General features: G+C 47.6%; 1 long non-coding RNA gene across 3 annotated transcripts; it reads right to left on the bottom strand.

Moving 5' to 3' along the window:
• Nucleotides 1–380: 380 nt before the first annotated feature.
• Nucleotides 381–20,826, bottom strand: LOC121463013. Of its 3 annotated transcripts, XR_005976387.1 has the most exons (6): nucleotides 20,684–20,826; nucleotides 6,697–6,947; nucleotides 5,359–5,561; nucleotides 4,381–4,498; nucleotides 3,979–4,069; nucleotides 381–3,708 (listed from the first exon to the last, which is right to left on the bottom strand). It is a non-coding gene; the product is annotated as an uncharacterized LOC121463013 (long non-coding RNA). The 3 variants fall into 3 exon arrangements; XR_005976385.1 differs by having other exon boundaries at nucleotides 381–4,069; nucleotides 20,684–20,824; XR_005976386.1 differs by lacking the exons at nucleotides 6,697–6,947; nucleotides 20,684–20,826 and adding an exon at nucleotides 6,190–6,347 and having other exon boundaries at nucleotides 381–4,069.
• Nucleotides 20,827–21,842: the final 1,016 nt, after the last annotated feature.

Here is a 21,842-nt window from a genome sequence, read left to right as displayed (position 1 = left end):
TTTAAGAAGCAAACACATTTGATTTGAATTTAAAATGGCGCTAGCCCCAGTGAAATCACCTAGTGACCCTGGAATTTATTTGGGGGCTTCTGTGACTCTGACCCCTGGTAAGCCCTCTTTAAGACAAGAGACAATGAACCTAGCTAGAGACAGTTGCTGATACTTCCTCTCTGACCTGGAACTTTCCTCTGTCTCCAAAAAGCCAGCTGCCCCGCCTCCTCCTACACTTGGTACTTCAAAATCTCTAGGTACAAAGACTGCTTCCAACAAACCCAACTTAAAGTCTTTCTTCTTCTTTTTTTTTGTACCATGCTTGCTTGTTTGAGGCAATTAAATACTAAAAACTTGAATCAATCTGGCTAGGACTTGGCAAAAATACCCAACGAAAGAATTATAGATGGGTCTTGAAGGAAAAAAAAATCTTTATTAGTTATCATAATTCTCAGCATTGCTGTTAATATCCTCATCCGTGTGAATCAGCCCGCCAAGCCTCAAATACACACGCACAGCACCAGCACACACTACAGTCTGCCCATGTTGACTCATGGGCTCAAAAACCACCCACAGAGTAGCTGAGGAAGGAGAGGCTCCATCTGTCCCAGGCAGGATTTCTGCAGCTGCCCCCAGACGGCACTCTAGGTTGGAATGGGGGTGGGTGTTACATAAGTTCAATAGCGGGAGAGAAAATTTCCTTGTAGAGGCGCACTTTCTTTTGCGGTCAAGTGCCCCTTCCACGTTAGCGATGGATACGTTGTGTGAGAAAGTCTATGACTTCATACGTGTGCATGGAGATGTGCTAACTGGGGACATGTCCCTCCCCACACGTCAATGATCTGATAAAAGTTTCTGGTGTACCCCCCCCACAAGACACACACAGAAGAAATTTATAGAATTTATCACCGCATCTGTTAAAGAACCAATTCTTTTCCACTGAGACAGATCTGGGCTGTCTCTGGCAGGGGAGAGAAACATTGTAATCATGAGTCCTTTTTGATACATTCCTAAATCTATTCCAAGTACTGGGCTCCTCCAGAAACACAAGAGCTTGTACCACATGGGGACGAAGACCACAGTGGGTGTGAACAAACCCAAGGGACGAGGAAAGTGTGCTCAGTCATCACACTATGCCAGCCTCATTCTACCGTCAGATCACGGATGTTTCTCCTCACTTTTAGCCATAATAAGTAACGAGACGGCTCACATAGGCGGGGAGGTGGTCTTGAGCTCTCAAGTGATGCCCTGAGAGCGCAGAACGCTTCAGGTTCTCTACGTAATTACTGATGGGCATAAAAGGACAGAAAATGTAGAAGGAGGCAGCTCAGGCTGACCTTGGTTCTGATTCTTCACGTGTTGCAAACAAAAGGGGGCTTGCAATTATACCTGGGCTGAAAATGTCACCAGAGCCCCCCCCCCCAAACCCTTCCTGTGAAGGAGACCTAGTGGACACATACCCACACTAATTCACACAGAGTGGCCAGTCCAGAATCCTCCCGCACACTAATGCTTTCTGGAACGAGAGTTTCCGTAAGCAATGAATTAAAAACGTACCCCTCCTAGCATAGATCCTATGGAGCACATCGCGGGCAGGCCTTACAGAAGAAGGTGCCTGTGCCTGCGGTTGGAGCTCTTAGAGAAAAAACACCTTGGGTTTCTACTTGGAGAGGCATCTTGAGGTTACGTAAGATGAAGTATCAGTGAAGGTCGAGGGGACATTTGAAGGAATCATGGGGAAGCAATTACTGAGCAGAGGATTGCTAATGGGGACGTTTGCGGTACAGGGGGTTGGGCCATCAGCAGCTTAGGCCAAGGCTTGAAGGCAAAATAACATCTCATCGGGCATGGAGGGGGGAAGCAATGGGTACACCCCCAAAATGGTACAGTACACTGACTGCTCTCTTCCAACATATCCATAAAGGGTGGGGTGTCCCAGGACAGGGTCAAATCTCATTTCAAGGGAGGGAGATTTTGAAGGCAATGGCTACGGCCTCTCTCAGGACAGCCATTGCTAAGGCTTTCCCTTCCTCACAGCCCAGCTTTCTCTAGAGGATTCAGTCGGCCAAGCCCCTGCAGTCAGTCCCCATGATGTGTACACTGCAGCTTTCTTCCTACAAGAGCGAGCAGGCTGTGGCTCATTTCTGCAGAGCAGAGAAGGTTCTGGGAAAGCCTATGTGGAAGGTGGCGCATTTAACCTCAGCCCAGCTAGCTCTAACACTCCCTTCTGTGACGAAGTTTAGCCTTTAAGATGAGGTTATCACAAAGACGGACGCAGAGTAGATATTCAAGAAATAGTAAGTACTCCTGAGGAAACTAGGCCGGAGAGGTGTTGACCCATGATACTCTCCAATATTAATTTATGAGACTAGAGGAGGCAGAGAAAAGAGTCTTCCATTAACTTCAATGGATGCCCTTTTAGATCCTGATTACTGTGTTAGGAATCAGATTAAACTCCTAAACATCCTTTATGGGCTTGGCCTTGCAAAGGCAGGCCTCTGGCGTGACAGCAGGGGGAAGGGCTACAGCCTGCTTCCTGGGTGGGAAGGCCAGCCCTTGGCCTCCTTTCCTTCCCTCTGCTGCGCCTGGGACCTGCCCCTCCTCCATCTTCTCCACCTGGAAATTAATGAGGTTAGGTCGGTCACCAGGCCACCATCCATCCACTGCAGGTTGGCCGTCAACACTGAGATGGAGATGGAACTGGGCCGGGGGTCTCCAGGACCAGCTGCTGCTGGGGGCTGATTTGGGAAGCAGGTGCTTCGGGATGAGGGTGGCTTAACCCTTTCTGTTCCTGGACCGCCAGCTTCAAAACAGACTTTCCTCAGAACCCCTCCCTCCCCCCACCTGCGCACATGCTGTTTTTCCTTCTGTCCCGGTTTTAAGAGCAAACAGAGTAGCCCGCCCTTTGGGGGCACTGCACCTCTCCTGCAACTCTGGACCTCTGCCTGAAACTTCAGTCAGAGCCCTGAGAAGGCTGGGGAGCCCTCCTTGGAGCCCTGGGTTAGCTGTCAGCTTTGATGGAGTCTGTGTGCTGTTCATGAGCAAATTTGCTGGTTGCCTTCATCCCGGAGATCTGCTTAAGCTTGTCAAATGCTCACAGCTCTCCACCAAAGTGTGACAAACAGCTTCCCGCAAAGAATACCCTACCAACCCCAAGCAGAACACAATGTAGCTGCAGTCCAGGCTCTGGGGCAGTCTGCCAGTCGCATGGGTACCAGATTATTAGTATTTGTCTAAGGGCAAATTGAAAGCCCAGGACAAAAACAGATATGGAGGAACCTGTCGACCTTGTACAATGGGCAGGGTCCCAGAAGCTAACACGCACTCTTCACTCTCCAACAGCTCCCAGACCATCTCCCACTCCCACCACCACCCGTTTGCATCGATCCGTGTTTTCTGTCACAGAATGGGTTGTTTCTTTCCTAGACTCTGTTTGCATCTGCACAAGCCCCTCTTTGTCGGTAGCCTAGCCACACACATCCCCACCCTAAAAGGCTGCGGTACGAGGCATTCAGCAGCCCGTTGCCCCTCCTGTGGCGCCTGCAGCTGCAGCGCTGAGTTCTGCCCAGAGCATTGGGCTGGGTCGATCCTTCTGTGGCAGGCCCTCGAGGACCCAAGGTGCTCAGACAGCCCCATTCTTGGCATTCACCGCGTGCCTTAATTGTATGGACATTTAAATCAAGGTCCGCTGTGAACACGGAGAGAGAGGCCTTTCTCCTGAGGAAGGAAGGAAGGAAGGAAGGAAAAGGAAAGGAGGAGGGAGGGAAGGAGGAGGAAGGGAGAGAGGATAAAAGGGAGGAAGGGGGTCTCGGGAGGGAGGGAGGGAAGAAGGAAAGGTGAAAGAAAGGGAGGGGATGGAAGAAGGTGGAATGAGAAAAAGAGGAATGAGAAAGAAAAAGCTGGCGGCGCGTATGCGTGCGCACTGACAGCGGGGAGGGTGTGGGGTGGGGGAAAGCGATGAGCTAAGGACCACCGCATCCTTCCTACCGCAGCTCCCCCAGTCACAGACAATGAGATAACAGCCACGTCCTCCAAAGGCTCTTTGTTCTCCCGCATCCTTTCGTTTCCAAGCTTTTTCCTGCAAAGAGGAGGGGGGTGGAGGGTTCGGGGTGTGGGTGTAAGTGGGAGACGGAGGGGTGCCTCCCCCGTGTTAATTACCCCGACTCCCTCACCCCTCTCCGCGTGCCTCGCCTTCCCTGCAGCTCCAGACAATAAAAAAACATCAACCCCACCTCGCCCCACCGCAGCGAGTCCTACCCACCCAGGTCGCTCTCAGCTTCGCCTAGGAAACTGAGGGGGGCCAGGAGGAGGGAGATGACGGTGAGGAAAGGGATGGGAAACGGGCCCAGCGACCGATGCCTGAGCAGGGCGTGTGGCCGCCGCCTTTACCTCGAGCGTAGAGTCCTGGTGCAGCCTGGCCGGGCGTGCCGCAGGGTTGAGCTGCAGCAGCCGCTACCAGGATCTATGGGAATCAGCCTTCCGGAACTCTCCTGCTGCGGTCCTCTCGCTTAGGTCCCAAGTGGTGGAGGGGAAAAAGGAAAAGAAAAAAAAATAAATAAGAGCGAGGCCCATCTGGCCCCTCATCAGCCTTGTCAAGTCTTGCATACGCTAAAATGCTAATGACCTAGATAGCTCATGCAAAATGCAGCAGGGAGGGAGGGAGCGAGGGGGGAGTGAAGGGAGAACGAGGGAGGGAGGAGTGAAGGGAGAGGGAGGGGGAGACGGAGGGAGGAGGGAGACGGGGAAGGGGGAGGGGAGAGAGAGCGAGAGAGCACCCCCACACACTCCCCACCCCACCCACCCCTGTCAACCGGCTTTACAGGGGTAAAGGGTGGGCGTCGATTTAAAAGGTCACTCCTATATAACGTAGCTGGATGGGGTGGAGGAGAGATCCTCAAACCCATTGGGACAATAAAACATTATTTTAAGCCCCCTCCCTCTCTGCCCTCCATCAATCTGTTTACACACAAGTCCAGTCACCTTATGCTTGTAGATGCCAATTTCTCAAGACTGTTTTCAACAGACAGCCACGTTGTCATTCTCTATACAACTCACCCAGGGCACCAGAGTGGGGCAGATGCCTCCTAACCCATAGCTCTCTTCACCTGGCCAACCCCACATTCTACTGCCTTAGCCTTTGGGGGGTGGCTCCCACTCACTGCTTCTCTTTTCTAAGCCTTCAGGTTCCCATTCCTCTTTCTAATATCTAAGGGAAAAAAAGGAGAGATAGAGGGGTATGTAGGACAAGTTGGATTGGACCTACATTCAGTTTCCCACCCACCCAACAGGGCGGGGGGACACAGCCTCTACCTAACACTGACCCTCTTAAAGCATGCCACAAAGATCAATAAAATTGAGTCTGAATACCCTCAGAGGTCCGCAAGCCCTGCGGGGTGCCCTTGGGCTGTGTCGATCTCTCCAATCGGGGAGCCAGAGTTCCGCGCGTCCCTTGTCACCGAGCCCAAGACGCTTTGTCCCGAGTCCGCACAAGAGCCTCATCTTTTTGTTCTCCTTTAAAAGACATTGGTTGCAGTCCGCAGTGTTTCAGCCAGTCCAAAGCAAAGGCAGATCTGTTGGAATAAAAAAGAATGGGGATAATATATAGATGCAGATGAATGCGGGAGAGTTGCGGAGGCTAAAGGCAGCCCCGCAATCAGGGAGCGGCCTCCCTGGCCAAGCCCCAAGCGCTTCCTTGTCTGGTGGAAAGGAAGAGCTGCCAGCAGGAGCTGGTAGTTGCGCCACCTGACTGGAGGAAAAGCTAACGATAAAACTAGGCATCGTGGTAATGACCCCGAAGAGAATTTAAAAAACAAAAACAAAACTAAAACAAAACCAAAAATCCCAAACCAGAATCCTCCTGTAGTGAACCAGAGCCTGTGTGCAGAAGGGACTGCACTGCTGGTGGCCGCGGCCAGGGGGAAAAGGATGCTAGCGCAGGAGGCGAAGGTTGCAGAGGCTGCACCCTCAGATGAATAATAATAACGCGCTGAGAAGTTGCAGTGCAGCTTGGAAATCCAGCCCTGCGCGTGAACTCGCGTCGAGTGCGGATTGCAGGGGATGGGGGAGAAGGGGGAGGAGAGAGGGGGAGGGGAGTGAGGGGATAGAGAGGAAGGCAGAGAGAGAGAGAGAGAGAGAGAGAGAGAGAGAGAGAGAGAGAGAGAGAGAGAATGAATTTAGAGCCTTTTCTTTTAGCCTCACCAAGCTCTGATCTCCTTCACTGTCCTCGCGGGGTGAGGCCGCGGTCCTTTTTAAAAATTATCATTCCCTTAACGGATTATTCAGCTAAGAGAAGCCACATCTGCTGACGGTTCCGAAAACAAGAGGATTAGGAGTCGGTCCACAGAGCCCGGCCCGCAGCCCTCCACCCCCTCTGCACCAACACACGTCACTCTCACTGCCCCCGGGCACCTCCCTCTCCTCGGTGTTCGGGAGGGCTGTGCCAAGGAAAATGCGGATTTGGGGAAAGTGAGAAGTGGGGGTGCTCGCAAAAGCGGGAAAGCCAAGGCCGGAGGTGGCGATTCGCACCCCCACATTTACACGCGCTTCCGTTTATCCGTTTAGATCCTGGGAGAAGGGGGAGCTTTCGCAGCGCCCACATGCGCCGCATCTGCAGTGGTCCGAGCCCTCCGATCCCTTGAAGCCACCCTAGCCGCCCCAGGCCCTGACAAAGTCCTCTGGGCGGACTCGGGGGGTTCAATCCTATACCTGCCTGCACCGCTCTATCACGCTCTCTTGTTCCCTTCTTCGCTCCCTCGGTGCAACAGCAACAGCGCGTCTAGCCCACTCTTTGCTTCTTGCGCTTCGGCCAATGGCGTGGGGTGGGGTGGGGCTGGGACACCTTCCCTGTGTCTTCCGCTCGTCCTCCTCAGCCCGAATCGCTAGGTTCCCGCCAGCTGCGGCGCTGGCCAGGCGGGTGAAGATGGAACTGGGTGCTGCTGCGGTTGCGGTTGCCGTCACTGCGGAGAGCGAGAGCGTGAGGCTGTGGGGCGGTGCGGCGACCCGAGCGCCAGTGCCAGTGCAGCCTCCTCCTCACCCCGCCCTAGGCTGGCGTCTGGGCAGGACAGTGATGGGGGTGGGAAGACGAATGGCGGAGGGGGGGGGTGGAGGACCTTAGTCTCTTGTCTCGTTCCCCCCCCCCCCCCCCGCAGTCAAGGTGAAAGTGAAGGAGAGCGGCGCGCGTGCTCGCGGTTCTAGTTGCGTGCGCGCGCCCCTCCCCTGCCCGCGCCCTCCCGCCCGCCCTCGCCCGCCCGGGCCAGATGGACGTCCGAGATTACAGAGGCACAAAAGTGCGTCTACACGTCCGGCCACCCGTCCTGAGGACGTGGAGAGCCACTTCGGGGAGGCGCCTTTTGTTGTAGTTGTATGGCTGTGTGACTGTTTTTCCAAGAGCACCGACTTAGCTGTGGTCTTAAAGAAGGACCCAGAATGAATGTCCCCATAAGAGCAAACCAAAAAGACCTTCCCCCACCTCGAGCCCCAGCGCCTGCAAAGAGAAATCTGTCTTCCCAAAGGGGCTACTGCAGCAGCCGCGAGGCAGCCCCGACCCGCACACGCTGGCCCATCTGCTTTCCCAACGCCTGCTTTTCTTTAATGACTTAAAAGAAAAGAAAAGAAAAAAAAACCCCAAAAAACAAAACCAAGTGTTTCTTGGTCTATGTTGGATTCAGGACATCTAGACGTAGGGAGAACAAGCTTGGGTAGCTAAAAGCAGTCTAAACGTGGCTGTCGCCAATGGCCAGTGCTGGCCAGGGGGAAGCACCTACCTAGTCAGGATGGATCTACAGGGATGTCCCCTTAGATTCAAGTCTGCTTCTGTCAATTGTTAGGTGTGGACCCCACGAGAAGAATGACTGTCACAAAACCTCCTCTACTTGCTTTTTTTTTTCTTCAACAATGTGCCGCTAGTGGCTTTGAAAATAAGCAGGGTTTTTTTGTTTTTTTTTTTCTTTTTTTTACTTTCTAGAACTGAGAATCTTGGGAGGGATTTATAAGAATTAGAAAACATCTTTGCGACAGATTTTAATTAAAAAAATGTAGCTGGTTGGCCAAGGCCACCACTAGGCTATCTTTCTGGGAACACTGACCACGCTGATAACAGTCCCGACCAAATTGCAATTCTCTGGTGGACAAGATCTATTACCGGTAACTTAGCCATACTTTCCACCATTTTGATAAAGGTTTTTAGATTTAGGACTCTTGTATGTTCTGTCTATTAAGCATTCCTTTGGCGTACAGTTTCGAACCCCTGCACCAGGGAAGAATGGGGCTGTGACTTAAGGTCCAGTCAGTTGACTGAAGATCAACGGCACATGGAGGTTGCTGGCTTTTGCTAGATTGTCAGAAAGGCCTGGTTTTGTTTAGCTTGAGGACGGTTTCAATGCAGTTCTGCGCCTTTGCGGCATTGCGGGGATGCTGGCTCTCTCATCATGCGGCGTGGAGAGCGCGCGCGGGGGTGGGGTGGGGTGGGGGAGCTGAGACTTGGTTTTGTAACAGGCTCCGCAGACCAGGCCGGAGTGGGAACGCCTTAAATGATGAGCCCAGGGTTAAAAAAGAAAGGGAGAAAAAGGGGCGGGCGGGTGGGGGGAGATATGGCAGCTGATGCTGAATTAATAGTTAGAGCATACCCCTGGGACTTTCTTCAACCAGGGGGTCAGGAGTCCTTGCCCCTCCCCCAGCCACAGATTTCATATCTGTTTTTAACCAGTCTGAACGGATGCTGAACCATTTGTAATGGCTTCTTAAAACCTAAACCCTTGGGCTTAAGGGCTGTCTATGCGCTTGATCAAACTCACCCCAAATACTAGCACGTTAAGAAATTACATTGTAACCCCCCCAAATCGGATTGACTGAGCTGTTTGGGGCCCATATGGCTGGACAGCTGTACAGCCCCACTGAAAAGACAGCATTGCCCCTCGGATGGGATAAAGCAGGGCTTCCCCAGAGAGCTCAGACATGACCTAAGTATTAGCGTAGCCCGGGGTGAAGACTGAGTTCAATCTCTCTCTCTTCTTGAGGTTAAAATAAAGACAACAGAAATCAAAAGAGAAGCACTTTTGAATTCATTGTGAATGGCATGCCTCCTGCTGGTCCCACCAAAGGAAGGAAGGAAGACTGAGAGGTGCCCTTCAGCTTAGCACATGCATGAGGGTGGGTAAACGGAAGGGACAGGGGACTGGAAAGAAATATATTATTTGCCAAGCCGTGACATGTGTCAGTGACATTTGTGGTTCCCTGTTCAGAGAAGCAGGGTTCTGACCTCAGCTGATGCCCCAGTGAAGAAAAACCGTCTGAGTGCGATTTCCACGGTGAGAAGATGGAGGGGGGGAAGAGAGAGAGAGAGAGAGAGAGAGCGCCCATTATGAAATGCAGCCCGATTTAATTTTTAATATGATGGCGGAGCCTCTAGCGCATTCTTTGCTTGTTGTTTGCATTCGGGGGAGCCCTTTATCCTCTGGCAGAAATCAAAATAACATTCTGCAGTACTTTTAAATGGCTTAAAAAAAAAAGATGTCCTGAAACAGAATATTCTATCACCTTCCAGTTTAGGAATAGAAAACTCTATCCCCAGTGAAATATTCAGACGCATAAGAAGCCAAGTTTGTTTTTACTTCTCTTCTGTGTGTCTGATACCAGCTATTTTCCTCAGGCCTTTTCAGTAATGTTGGAGGTGGGGGTGGGGAGAGAAAGGTTTTTTTTTTTTTTTTTTTTTTTTTTTTTTTTTTTTTTTTTATAAACTCATCTGAAGACACTCAACATTGTTCTGGAAGATCATTTCTATGCTGAGACTCCCTCATTAGCAAGCTTTATATCAGCTTCAGCAGATTCGGAAGTGCTTCTGTTTTCTGGGAACGTCAGTTCACATCTTTGGAAATAGCTGCAGAGACTTCTGCAGTTACCTCGTCTTTCCAAAAACAAAACACAGCAAAAAAAAAAAAAAAAAATTAGAGGTGGTATTTGGACAGAATAGCTAACCATAGAACCCAAGAGGTGTTTGATTCCTTTTGACATATATTAAAGAAGAAAGCAAGGCCCAGAGAGATGGAAAAATTCCTTCTAGACCCACAAAGTTGATTCCTAGTAGAACAAAACCCAGGTCTTTTTATTTTTATGTTGTTAAATTTTTTTTCTTAAATCATATTTGTACTTTAAAATTTTTTTCTTATGATTTTTTTTTGTCAAATAAAGCTTAGGGTAATAATAGCCTAAAGCAATATATGCTATTTTCAAAGTAACTGAAAAAGATTTTGAAGGTTTTCCATCATATAGAAATGCTAAAATTTTGCGGACCTGGAATCACTAATCACTCTGAATTGATAGCTACACATTATGAATACATATTGATTGATCACAGGCTGTCCCATAAATAGATACAAGTATGGTGTGGTAATTAAAATATAGAGAAAAGGGCCTACTAAAAGTTAAAAGAAACAGCCTGTTCTGACTGGTTTGTTTAGTGTTTTGCTTAGGCTGAATTTTGATATTCAGATGTTTCTCCTTACATTTCTCTAGTTATAGCGGCATAAGGGGGCATGTGCAGAAAAATACACAGATCGAGTTTGTGCGTGTTGTGGGAGGAGAGCCTGGGGAAAGTGTCAGGGACTTTGACCTAGCGAACTAAGTCATCATATTAAAGCTGGCAGAAGCAGTTTTGAGGAAGGACCCACTAAGCCTGGACCCCTGGAAACAACAGCCTTCCATTACTCATTCTGAAGGAAGAATAAAGTCCTTGACAAGGGTCTTTGGTTGAAGTTTAGTTTATCAGGTGGCAGACACTAGTCAATTTATTTTGTTTCTGTTTTATTTGATGAATTATTCATAGCGTGCAAACCCCCTAATTTTTTTCAAAAGAAAGCTAAAAGGAAAACAGATCATGGCTTGTTGGAGGACACTTGTATTTCCTATCTTTTTCTGCAACACGGGGAGGTGATTTGCAAAGTCCCCACCTGGGTCGTAGGAGCCTGTTGTATTTTAAAAGAAGGATCCATATATTCTGGAGGCTGGAAGGAAATCTGACTGGCAAATCCTGTTTAGGTCTTAAAAAGCAGGACAAGGAAAATTAAAGCCTGCGTGTGTTTCAATGTAATTCATCCGATGGTATAGCCCTCTTTATTTCTGATGACTCTGTGGGTCAGGTGAAGAGTATCTCTCAATTTCCCTTGGAATGTTCCAGTCCAGGGTAACTGGGCCTCCTGTGCCTTCTAAGCAGATCGACGGGAGCCTACAGCAGATTTAAAAGCCACCCCATCATCCCACTGCTCCATACTGACCTAGATTGCAGCAGGAAGGCTAAGGATTCATTTGCAATGCTTATGGTGGGTAGCCAGTGAGGGCCTCCCCTCCCCCCTCTCTCCCAAAGAAACCCTGCTCCCCTTATCATCTGAGAGTACCACAAATAAATATTTTTGTTCAATTGCTACACAGGGCATGAGGCTATTTCCTAATGAATTATCTGCCTCGGGAGAGGCACTGCAACTCACCAGTGCTTCGGGCAATTTTTAGCATGTGTCAGATTGTGTTTGCATTGGAGAATTTTTTTTTTTTTTTGGTAAGCCATCTCTTGATTTTCTTTTTGTCTTTGTGCAGAGTTATAAAATTCAACATACTTTTGGGTGAGAAAAGCATTACTGTGCTTTAGAAGTCTAACAGGAACATGAAACTGTTCGTATGCACAAAGGGGGAGTCCAGGGGTGGGGGGAAATCTCATGATTGTATTCATGTGCCAGATATTGTTTTAATAGGAACCGGACAAGCCCTTCGCTGAATTTCATTTAGAGGCAGCCACCATGCACGATAAATTATAAAATCAGAGCATTATCCATGGAAAAAAAATGGCTCTGACTGATAACGAGGGACCAATTGGTGTGTTCATTAAATATACAGATTCGAAGCAGAATTAGTAGAAATGACGGGAATGGAAATCTTGTCAATCATAAGTGAGACGGCTGACAAGTTCGAAGGGGGAAAAAAAAGCCTGCCTCAGATGTGATTCATATCTTGTAGGATTGTGTCTGAGGATGATTTAAATAAATTTGGACACTAGGTAGTGACAAGAAGAAAATGAAAAATAACATCCAATTGGGCAAAAAAACTGCTAGGCCTCTGGGATTGAGAGAGAGAGAGAGAGACAGAGAGAGAGAGAGAGAGAGAGAGAGAGAGAGAGAGAGATTAAAAAGGGGATAGGAAAGAAGGAAGAGGGAGGGGGTCATTTGGAGGATAGGTTGTTTAGAATGAATGAATGAATGAATAGATGAAATCTATAATATTTATTTCCCAGTAGCCAGCACTCAGGAGACACTTAACCATTGTTCATAAAATAAAATCAGTGTCCCCTCTGTGTTTGGCAGCTTCAAACAGATCATCTGCATATATAACATGGCCAGGGAGGCCCAAGGATTGTTGAGGAAAAGTACAGGGTAGGGAAGGTGGTGGGCTTGCTCACAATCTTGAATTGCCAAGTGTACTGAATGGGCATTTCCAAACACTACCTAAAACAAAGGGGGCCATGCTTAGCAACTCCCAGGCAAGCACAGTGCTGTTTGGTGGGGGGGGGGGGGCTTTGCTTCCGTGATCGACAGTCTCACAGCCACGAGAACCCCCATTTTATAAAGAGGAGACATTGCAGAGTGCTTTAAATGACTTCGGGATGCAAGTCTGTTAGCCCCCAAGATCCTGCTTTCTCCATAATCACACCATTCCACGGCCTTCTCAAACAAACACGAGCACCGTTATGTAATTCAAAGCTGATATTAAAAAAAAAAAAAAAAAAGAAAAACCCAAAACCAAACCAAACCAAACCCAAAACAAAACAGCATTTATCCTGCGGGCGCACAAGCAGGGTGAGGCGGTAGCAGACGAGAAATGTCACTTAGGATCATTTTTCCTCTGCTAAACAGTGCCGTACACTATGCAAATAGTATTGCAAAGGTAGATCGTTGCCAACACTTTGGACGTTAGTTATGCTTCTGATGCTCCTCAGGGCAATCAACATAAAGCACATATACTGTATCCTAAATAATAAACACACTGGTGTGCATCATTCTGCCATCGTCCCTACGACCCAGGAAGCCGATCCCAATGATCTATAGTGACAATAATGTTGGGCATTTAAACAGCATCTAAAGGGCAGTGGCAGGTGAGGTGGGCAAGGGGAGGGGTGCCAGAGAATTTAGCAATCTTTCTGAGGGTAGAGATCCCCCCAGGGAAATTCTGGGGGTGGCAGGCTGTCAGTCAAGGCACATACTTCCTTCTGGGTGAACTCCTGTCAGGCTACCCTAAGACAGGCCTGGTGAAGTGAAATCTCCTGTTTAGCAGACACATCCCTTATGTTTTGGTGCCTGGTCAGACACACAAGCTGATACCGTTTAACAAGTAAGATACCATACGCGATGCATGATATCACACAGAACCATACAATACCAACACGAAATGAAAGGACGAACAAAAAAGGGTTGGGCAATAAAGGAAAAACGTGGGTATGGGGTAAGGAAAGGCGGAGGGAGGTCACACAAACCTGACAACTTGAGTTTGATCCTGGGACCCACGGTAGAAAGAGAGAACAGACTCCTAAAAGTTGTCCCCATGAGCCCCCTGGTGCTCCTCACTCCACCTCTCACGTGCACAGACACAACAAATAAATAAAAATTTTTCAAGACAGAGGTTCGCTGTAGCTTTGGAGCCTGTCCTGAAACTATTTAACAAGCATTTTTATTTTCATTGCTTTGGTGCTGGAGACTGCTTGGGTCCCTGTGCTCAGCACACACTCTATCACTGAGCTCCTCTCCCAGCCCCAGTATTAAGATTTAAATTATTCACTGCCCGGGACAAGAAATGTGGCAGTTAATTAAATTCTTTGCCACGATAAAGCAGCAGTCACAATTTTACCAAGACCCTTCCCTGTCTAATAAAGAAGCCTGTGTATCTTCATGCGGCCTTGTGGTGTGAGACTTCTGGACAGCGAGGTGGGGGCCTGGGTTCAAGTTCTAGGTTTGGCTGTGATCTCTGGTCAGTCATTTCCCCTTTTAGAGCCTTAGTTCCTCTGTCACAGATAAATAGAGGCTGGCAGCTACCTTCCACTTTCCTGGCACTCCAACCTTTTTGTTTTTCTTGGTTTCCCCTCAGTGAGGCTCTCTCCTGACTCCCCATCAAAACTGCATGCCATTTAAGGTCTCAGCTCTGAAACTGGCACCTTCTGTTGTTTGTTCTCTTCAGGGAATCTTTAAGAAGCCTCAACATGAGGGAACATCTTGGGAACTCCTCAGAAGGTGGGTGACAGATGCTGGGACAGAGGGGATGTCCTGATGCAAAGGTTCTGGCATGGTCTGGTTCTTGTCTTCTTCTCCTGTGGCTGGTGGTCCCATAGAACAGGGGTGACCCTTGAAGCTGAGTGAGACATTCCAGTTCCATCTGGTTTTCCCTGTGAAGCATGGGGGTGACTGTCGGACCACGCAGTTCACTGAGTAAAAACCAGTGCGAGCTTTCCCCACCGTCCCGTATTCTCTTGAAATAATGAGCCAGGGGCCAGAGAGATGGCACAGTAGGTTAGAGGCACTGCCAACAAGCCCAACAAACTGAGCTCAACCCTTATGACCTCCATGTGTGTGCTGTGGTGTGTGTGTGCAAGTGCACACACTTAGAAACAAATGAAGTAAGAGGAAATAAGAATAATTAAAAAGATGAACAAAGAGGTTCCCAGAAGCCTACAGCTCCTGTCACACCTCACTCTTGCAAGAGAGCCAGCAAATGAATTTTGTTCCCAGGCCACACCGTGTGGTCCCTGTCTCTGGGTTTCTGGGAGGTAGAGTTGGAAGAAAGAACTCTTCATGCTGTTCCTCTTAGGAGCCTCAGAGACTGGACCAGCAACACAAAGTGCATAGGGAGATAGGAATACACAGCAGCCAATGCCCTGAGTTTTGGGGAACAGGAGTCGAATCTTAAGGCTTTCAGAAACCTTGCAGATCTGGAGTTTGGAGAGGTGAGCGTGAGAGCTTCCTCGGCGGATCATGGTCTTGGACTGTTATGTGTCTGCTGTTCTGGGGCTAGGGAGCATTTTTGCAGTTGTGAGATGAAACGATCGAGGCACTGATGACCTTTCTTGCTACAGTAGCTGGAATCCAAAGTCGCGAAGGCTGCCTGATTATGTGGGAAGCCAGAGAAGGGGTTAGCGGTGGAGTGCGGGTGTGATGCCCTTTTTGTAATTTTTATTTTATTATTTTGTGTGTTTGTTTTGCTTGCATGTATGTAAAGGTACCACGTGTATACCATGCCCTCCAGGCCAGAGAAGGGACCAGCTGAGGAAAGAGGGAATAAGGTATTGGTTTTTAAAATATTTTTATTTTATTATTTTGTGTGTATGCATATTTTGCCTACATGCATGTAAGTGTGCCCTGAACCCTCTAGGCAAGAATAGAGCACTGAATCCTCTGGAACTGGAGTTACAGATGGTTGTGAGCTGCCATGTGGGTGCTGGGAATCAAACCTGGGTTCTCTGCAAGAGCAACCAGCTCTCTTAACCATTGAGCCATCTCTCTAGTACTCCCTTTTTTAAATTCTTTTTTTTATTGATTTTATTGAGCTATACAATTTTCTCTGCTCCCCTCCTTTCCTCTCCCCTCTCCTTCAGCTCTCTCCTATGGTCCCCATGCTGCCAGTTTACTCAGGAGATCTTGTCATTTTCTAACTTCCCATGTAGATTAGATCCATATGTCTCTCTTAGGGTCCTCATGGTTGTCTAGGTTCTCTGGGATTGTGATTTGTAGGCTGATTTTTTTCTGATGTGTAGTACTCCATTGTGTAAATGTACCCACATTTTCCTTATCCACTCTTCCATTGAGGGGCATTTAGATTGTTTCCAGGTTCTGGCTATGACAAACAATGCTGCTATGAACATGGTCCTTGTGGTACGATTGAGCATCCTTTGGGTCTATACCCAAAAGACTAGCACCCCTTTTTAAATATATTTCATTATATCTTGCTCACTTGTTTTTTATTGATCCACAGCCTAGCTTTTTTAGAACTTCAAAGTTCCAGAGGTCCCTTTGAGGGGGAAATAAGACTTATGCCCTTATCATAGAGTTGTCAAGATAAAATGATAAAATATAAAATATGCTATATAGCAAATGCTCAATAAATGCTTGCTGAGGACAGACATTTATATCTAGAAAGGAGGAAAAAGAGAAAAGGAAGGACCCAGCGTAACGTGCAGGGGTGTGTGTGGGGGTGTAGTTCATTGTCCAAGTGTCTGACTACCATGCCTGATGCCCCAGTGCTGTGCCACTGAAGAAAGAAAGGAAGACTAGAGAAGGAAGCTGCTGGGAAATACTGTCAAGGTATTCTTGGCTTTGTCTTGGACAAAGGCCGGAGCAGTTTTTCAACATTTTGGAGGGGGGTGACTGGTAGCAGAGAAGGAAAACTGTAGCAACATCTTCAAGGATCTTTTCTTTCTTTGGGGGACTCAAGCTTCAAATCTAGGTCTGTTTTCAAGGAAGTGACGCTCTGCACAAGTCACTGTTGGCACAATAGGTTGGTAAGACCAGCACATGGGCGGAAACCGGAGAAGTTGGCTGTGGCTGTGAATTGTGGAGGGATGGGAGAGACAAGATGCCATTCGAAGCTTACCAGATGCAATGGAGCAACACCACAGACTGAGGAAGAAGCCTCAGTGTTGTTGTTGTTGTTGTTTGTCATTCTGTAAGGGGTATGTGAAATTGTGAAGTTCATGCTCATGGATGTCCTTCAATGAGAAAACCAGAAAATCTCATGGAAATGAATCCCTAAAACCTATGGGCTGACTATAAGAGGGTTCTTTTCGGGAGGCAGAGGCAGGCAGATCTCTGTGAGTTTGAGGTCAGCCTGGTCTACAAAGCAAGTTCCAGGACAGCCAGGACTGTTACACAGAGACACCTGTTTCAAAAAACAAAACAAAACAATCAAAAAAGCATTTTTTTCCATTGTATGGTATTGTAGAGCTCAAAGGAGATGTAGCTGGAATTACTATAAAACCTACCTATGTGTTGTTTGTAAGAAACACAAAGGACATAAACCGCAAAGGGTGAGAGAACAACGGCAGCTACATTTCTTTGCCTGCTTGCGTTTTTGAGACAGGGCTTCTCTGTGTACCAGCCCTGCTGCCATGGACCTTGCTTTCTCAGCCTTAAGCTCACAGAGATGCAATTGCCTCTGCCCACCCCACCAAGTGCTGGGATTAAAGACGTGCGCCACCACATCTTACAAGGAGTTAAATTTTAACCAAACAAAAAACAGGCGATTGCTGTTAGTGTAGGAATAAAGCAGCCTGGAAGACTAAAGGTATTGATGATGATGGGTTATACATAGCGACCAATAGGGGGCGAACAGCTGAGTAGAGCCATAATTCTAAACTTGTATGCTCCTAGAAACTGAGTTCCAAAATATAAAAGCAAAACCGAAACAAACCAAAAACCCAAAACCAGAAAAGCCAGAGAAACATCAACAAAGAGAAGTGCTATAGGCAAAAACCAAACCAAACCAAACAAACAAACTGAGAATACAATACAGAGATTTTGAATTTCCTTTTCTTGGTCCTTGATTAAAAAAGCCAGTAACTTAGAAAGGCCATGAAACCTTGGAACAATGCAACAGTGTGACAAGCCCATTTTAAGGGCTGGGAGTGTAGCTGGGTTGTACGGTAATTGTTTAACATTCATGAGACCCCAGGTTCAACATCCTGCACTCCATACGCTGGGTGTGGTGGTGTCCATCTATAATTGCATCCCTGAGAAAGTAGAGGCAAGACCCATTTAATGTCATCCTTGGCTACAAGTTTGAGGCTAGACAGACTTAAATGAGACCCTATATCTCTGTTTCTCTGTCTCTGTCTCTCTGTTTCTCTGTCTCTCTCTCTGTCTCTCTATCTCTGTCTCTCTGTCTCTGTCTCTCTCTCTCTCTCTCTCTCTCTCTCTCACACACACACACCTTACTTTGACACACAGGTTTAGAAACCCTCTTATTCATTATTAGAAAAATCCCATACCTGGAAACATTTTCTATAAAACCTTGATCGTGTTGTAGCTACAAAAACAGTCTCAGACAAATATCAAGATAATATTATACACATCTAATTATTTGACAAGAGATTTAATTTAGTCAAACTCATAAGCTCCATTTCTGAGTCCTATTTGTAACAATAGATGAGACATAGTGTTTACTTTTGACCTGCCTTTCTTTCCTCCCTCCCTTCCTCCTTCTCTTTATTTTTTCCTTCCTCCTTCTCTCCCTCCTCCACCCCTGACTAGTTGGCTCATGCTCCCTCTCTCTTTCTCTTCCCCCTCTCCTCCCTTCTCCTTCTCTCCCTCCCTCCCTCCCTTCTTTCACTTTTTCCTTTCTTTGAGACAAATCTCATGTAGCCTAGGCTGACCTTAATATATAGCCAAGGATAACCTTGGACTTCTGATTCTGCTGCCTCCACCTCTTGGGTGCTGAAATTTCAGACATGTGCCTCCATGCCTAGTTTTATGTGGTGCTAGGAACTGAACCCAGGGCTTCCTGAACGCTAGACAAATATTCTACCAACTGAGCTCTATCCTCAATCCTACTTTTTTCCTTTTTTCGTGGTAAAAAATATGTGTACCATGAATTTAACATGTTAGCCTTTTATTTTGTTTTATTTTGAGACAAGGTCTCACTCTGCAGTCCAGGCTGTTCTGGACCTCACTGTGTAGCCCAGGCTGACTTTGAACTTGTGGCAGCCTTCTTATCTCAGCTTCCCACATGCACCAACATACCCCTAAACCATTTAAAACTGCAGCATTAAATACATTCCCAATCTCACCCATCTACCACCTCTATCCATTTCCAGAAGTTTTCATCATCCCAAACAGGAACTCTGTCCCCATTATGTTTCAAGCATGCCATTTTGGATAAGTTGCCAGTTTCTTCATCGGTAAGTCGGGCTAATCATATTATCCACTGAATAGGATTATTGTTGGGGTTAAATGACGTCATGCATGAAAGCTGCTTAGCACTGTGCCTGGCACTGTGGCTGATTGAGTACACGCTCAGTGCTACTATAGAAAAGAACAAGAGAGGAGAACGCAGACCTCTTAGTGCGGGGGACAGGGCACAGAGGAAACTCACAGCTCTGTGTGTTAGGAGGCTAAAGATGCTTGGTCGCATGAAGGGGACTTGGCAGGAACTGTCAGCAAATAACCTCTCCTCCAGGTTTGGAGAAACGCCCTCCCAGCATCAACAGTGCATCTGGCATGTCCCGGGAATGCGAGATGTGCTTGATTAAGGAGAAAGGAGTGAGTGCAATTTCAGGGTTCGGAGGGAGGAGAGAAATCACTGAGTCTTAGTTGTCAGTTTATCAATGAGAAAAGATGGAGGCACCAGGAAGGAAAGTAACTTGTCTAGCTCCCACAGCTCTAGACCTGGCTGATGGATGCGGTCAAGTTTCTGAAATATATCTCACCACGCTAACTTGAAACTACCCAGAAAAATATGGGACAGACCGGAGGACCCCCCACCCTGCCCCATCACAGCATATGCAGTGCCTAAATTGAGAGTCAAAGTTTCAAGTGTTCTGCTCTGTTTGCATGTTTGGACCACAATGCAGGAGATAATTGCCTTTTACTAAGGGGAGAACATTCTTTTCCATTTTAGAGGCAAAGATCACATTGGTTGTGGGAATTGTAGAAAATAACTTTTTTTTAAAAAAAAAAACCTTAGATTCTTAAGGAAAATAGGAATTCTAAAAAGGTTCAAACAGCTCATATTCTTAAACCTTACCCAGCCTCAATCTTCTTTCCTTGTCAGGTTTGGATAATAGGGTAGTAAGGCCTCGGGCTGCTGTGCTGAGCCGTGAGATAGCGAATGTGAGCTTTGCGGCTGTGGAGTGTATCTCAGCATGTGAAACATCCCTGGCATGAGCAAAGATAAAACAAGACGGAAACCGGAGGGTGACTTGCACCATGCCTGCTGTATGGTTGGCATTCGGCAAACATACAGGCTATGGGCTGAGCGGGGGAAGTTATCGACACGGCAAGCTCTCAAGCCTCAGCGATGGCTCCCTTGCTGGGAAGAAATAGAAGTATTTGGTATTGTGACCCAGAGAATAACCTCAAGGAAAGAGGTGGCCATAAGGGCTGGGTGATTTAAGGCCAACGATGGCTGTTGTTTTGTTGTTGTGTCCCAAATTGCAGTTAGCCTAAAATAGTTTCCTAGGTTGACTGCCGCAGGGAGACGTGTCCCAGTGACATTCACGTTTGGCTGCGGTCTTTAGTTTCATGCTCAGGAGTCTGAGTCACTTGGCCCAAGGGCAGCTCTCCTCTCCCCATATAGAATATAAGAATCTCATGCTGCGGATCAGGACCCTAAGTTCTAGACCAGTCCCTTTGTAGTTCTGGAATCTTAGGGTTTCGTCTCTCTGAACCTCAGAGCACATGACTGCTCTAACTCTTTTGCTCCAAATCACTGCCACTGCATCCGATTTATTTATTACATTCACAGATACATATGTATTTCTGCGCCACGACAATGTAAGTGCCTGTCCATGTGCGCTCTCTCTCTCTCTCTCTCTCTCACACACACACACACACACACGCACACGCACATATGCACACACACACACACACACACACACACACACACACACACACCCCTCCATCAGAACCCAGAATTTTTCCTCGGTTGATGCCCCAGTGAATAGCATGCTACTCACCACCTTCAGAGTGACATTGCTCAGCAGCCTCTGGACTACATTCTCACACTCCTTGCAACTTGGTGCTTCTGTCTCCAAAGAGGTAGAAATGGTGCGATCTGATTCCCACTCCCTGGAGCCTGTGCTGTGGCTGTTACTGTTGCGGCTGCTGCTGCAGCCGCCGCTGCCTTTTGCTAACTAGGGATGCAGCATTCGCACAGAAACGCTGAGCACAGCACATTTCTGAGCTGGGGGAGGCAGACTGGATCGCTGCAGAGTGAAATAGGTTTCCATTCTTTCAGTGACAGGTTCTTTCCATTATATATATTTGCGTGTGTGTGTGTGTGTGTGTGTGTGTGTGTGTGTGTATGCGCCACATGCAGGGTTGAGGTACATTTATTTTTAAACACTGCAACCTACAAAGTCACAGATTTGAAATGCCTTAGCTTTTGCCGAGTTCAGACGCCCTTTGTGCAGCCAGAGTTAAGCTGGGATTGGGCGTTTGCTTCCCATTTCAGACCTACTCGCAAAGGTGACATGTGTGTTCACTGGTGCTGATGGTGACAACATCTTTAGCAGGTCCTGTGGCTCGTGTCTGGCTTTTTTCTTCAGGGGCAATGAATGCTTCTGCTCTGAGGATCCAGGCAGCATCTTTTAGCCTGATGGGGTGAGTGCTGCTTTGGGGCAAGCTATCCTGACATATTCTTCTGGGAATAGAACGGGGGCAGAGCTCATGACTCAGTAGTGATCAGAGTGGAATTTGCCTTTTAGTTTTCAGATATCTTCCTGAACTGCTCACTCAAGTTTCATAGCTGGCTGGTTCTCATTTCTCCATACACCCTGCAGCTTATGGTGGGCATCTTTGCCTTCCTGAGTTTTCATTTTCTTTTCTAAAACAAAACAAACAGTACCACAGGGTAATCATGAAGGTTCATTTATGTGGCTTATGACAACAGCCTGTCTTCCTTCAGCATGTGCGCTTGTGTGTGTGTGTGTGTGTGTGTGTGTGTGTGTGTGTGTGTGTGTAGGCCTGAAATTGTCAGGTGGTGTCCTCAGTTGCTCTCTACTTTATCTACTGAGGCAAGATCTCTCCCTGAACCTGGAGCTTGCCAGTTCCAGCTAGTCTAGCCAGTGAGCTTGTCCCAGGGATCCCCCATGCTGCAATTACAGGAGGGTGCCA

This window comes from Microtus oregoni, unplaced genomic scaffold, assembly GCF_018167655.1.
Source record: "Microtus oregoni isolate MIOR12 unplaced genomic scaffold, Mior012 000001F_ref0000356, whole genome shotgun sequence".
Classification (NCBI taxonomy): domain Eukaryota; kingdom Metazoa; phylum Chordata; class Mammalia; order Rodentia; family Cricetidae; genus Microtus; species Microtus oregoni.
Note: the sequence above shows the minus strand (reverse complement) of the source record. Positions and strands in the feature narration are given on the sequence as shown.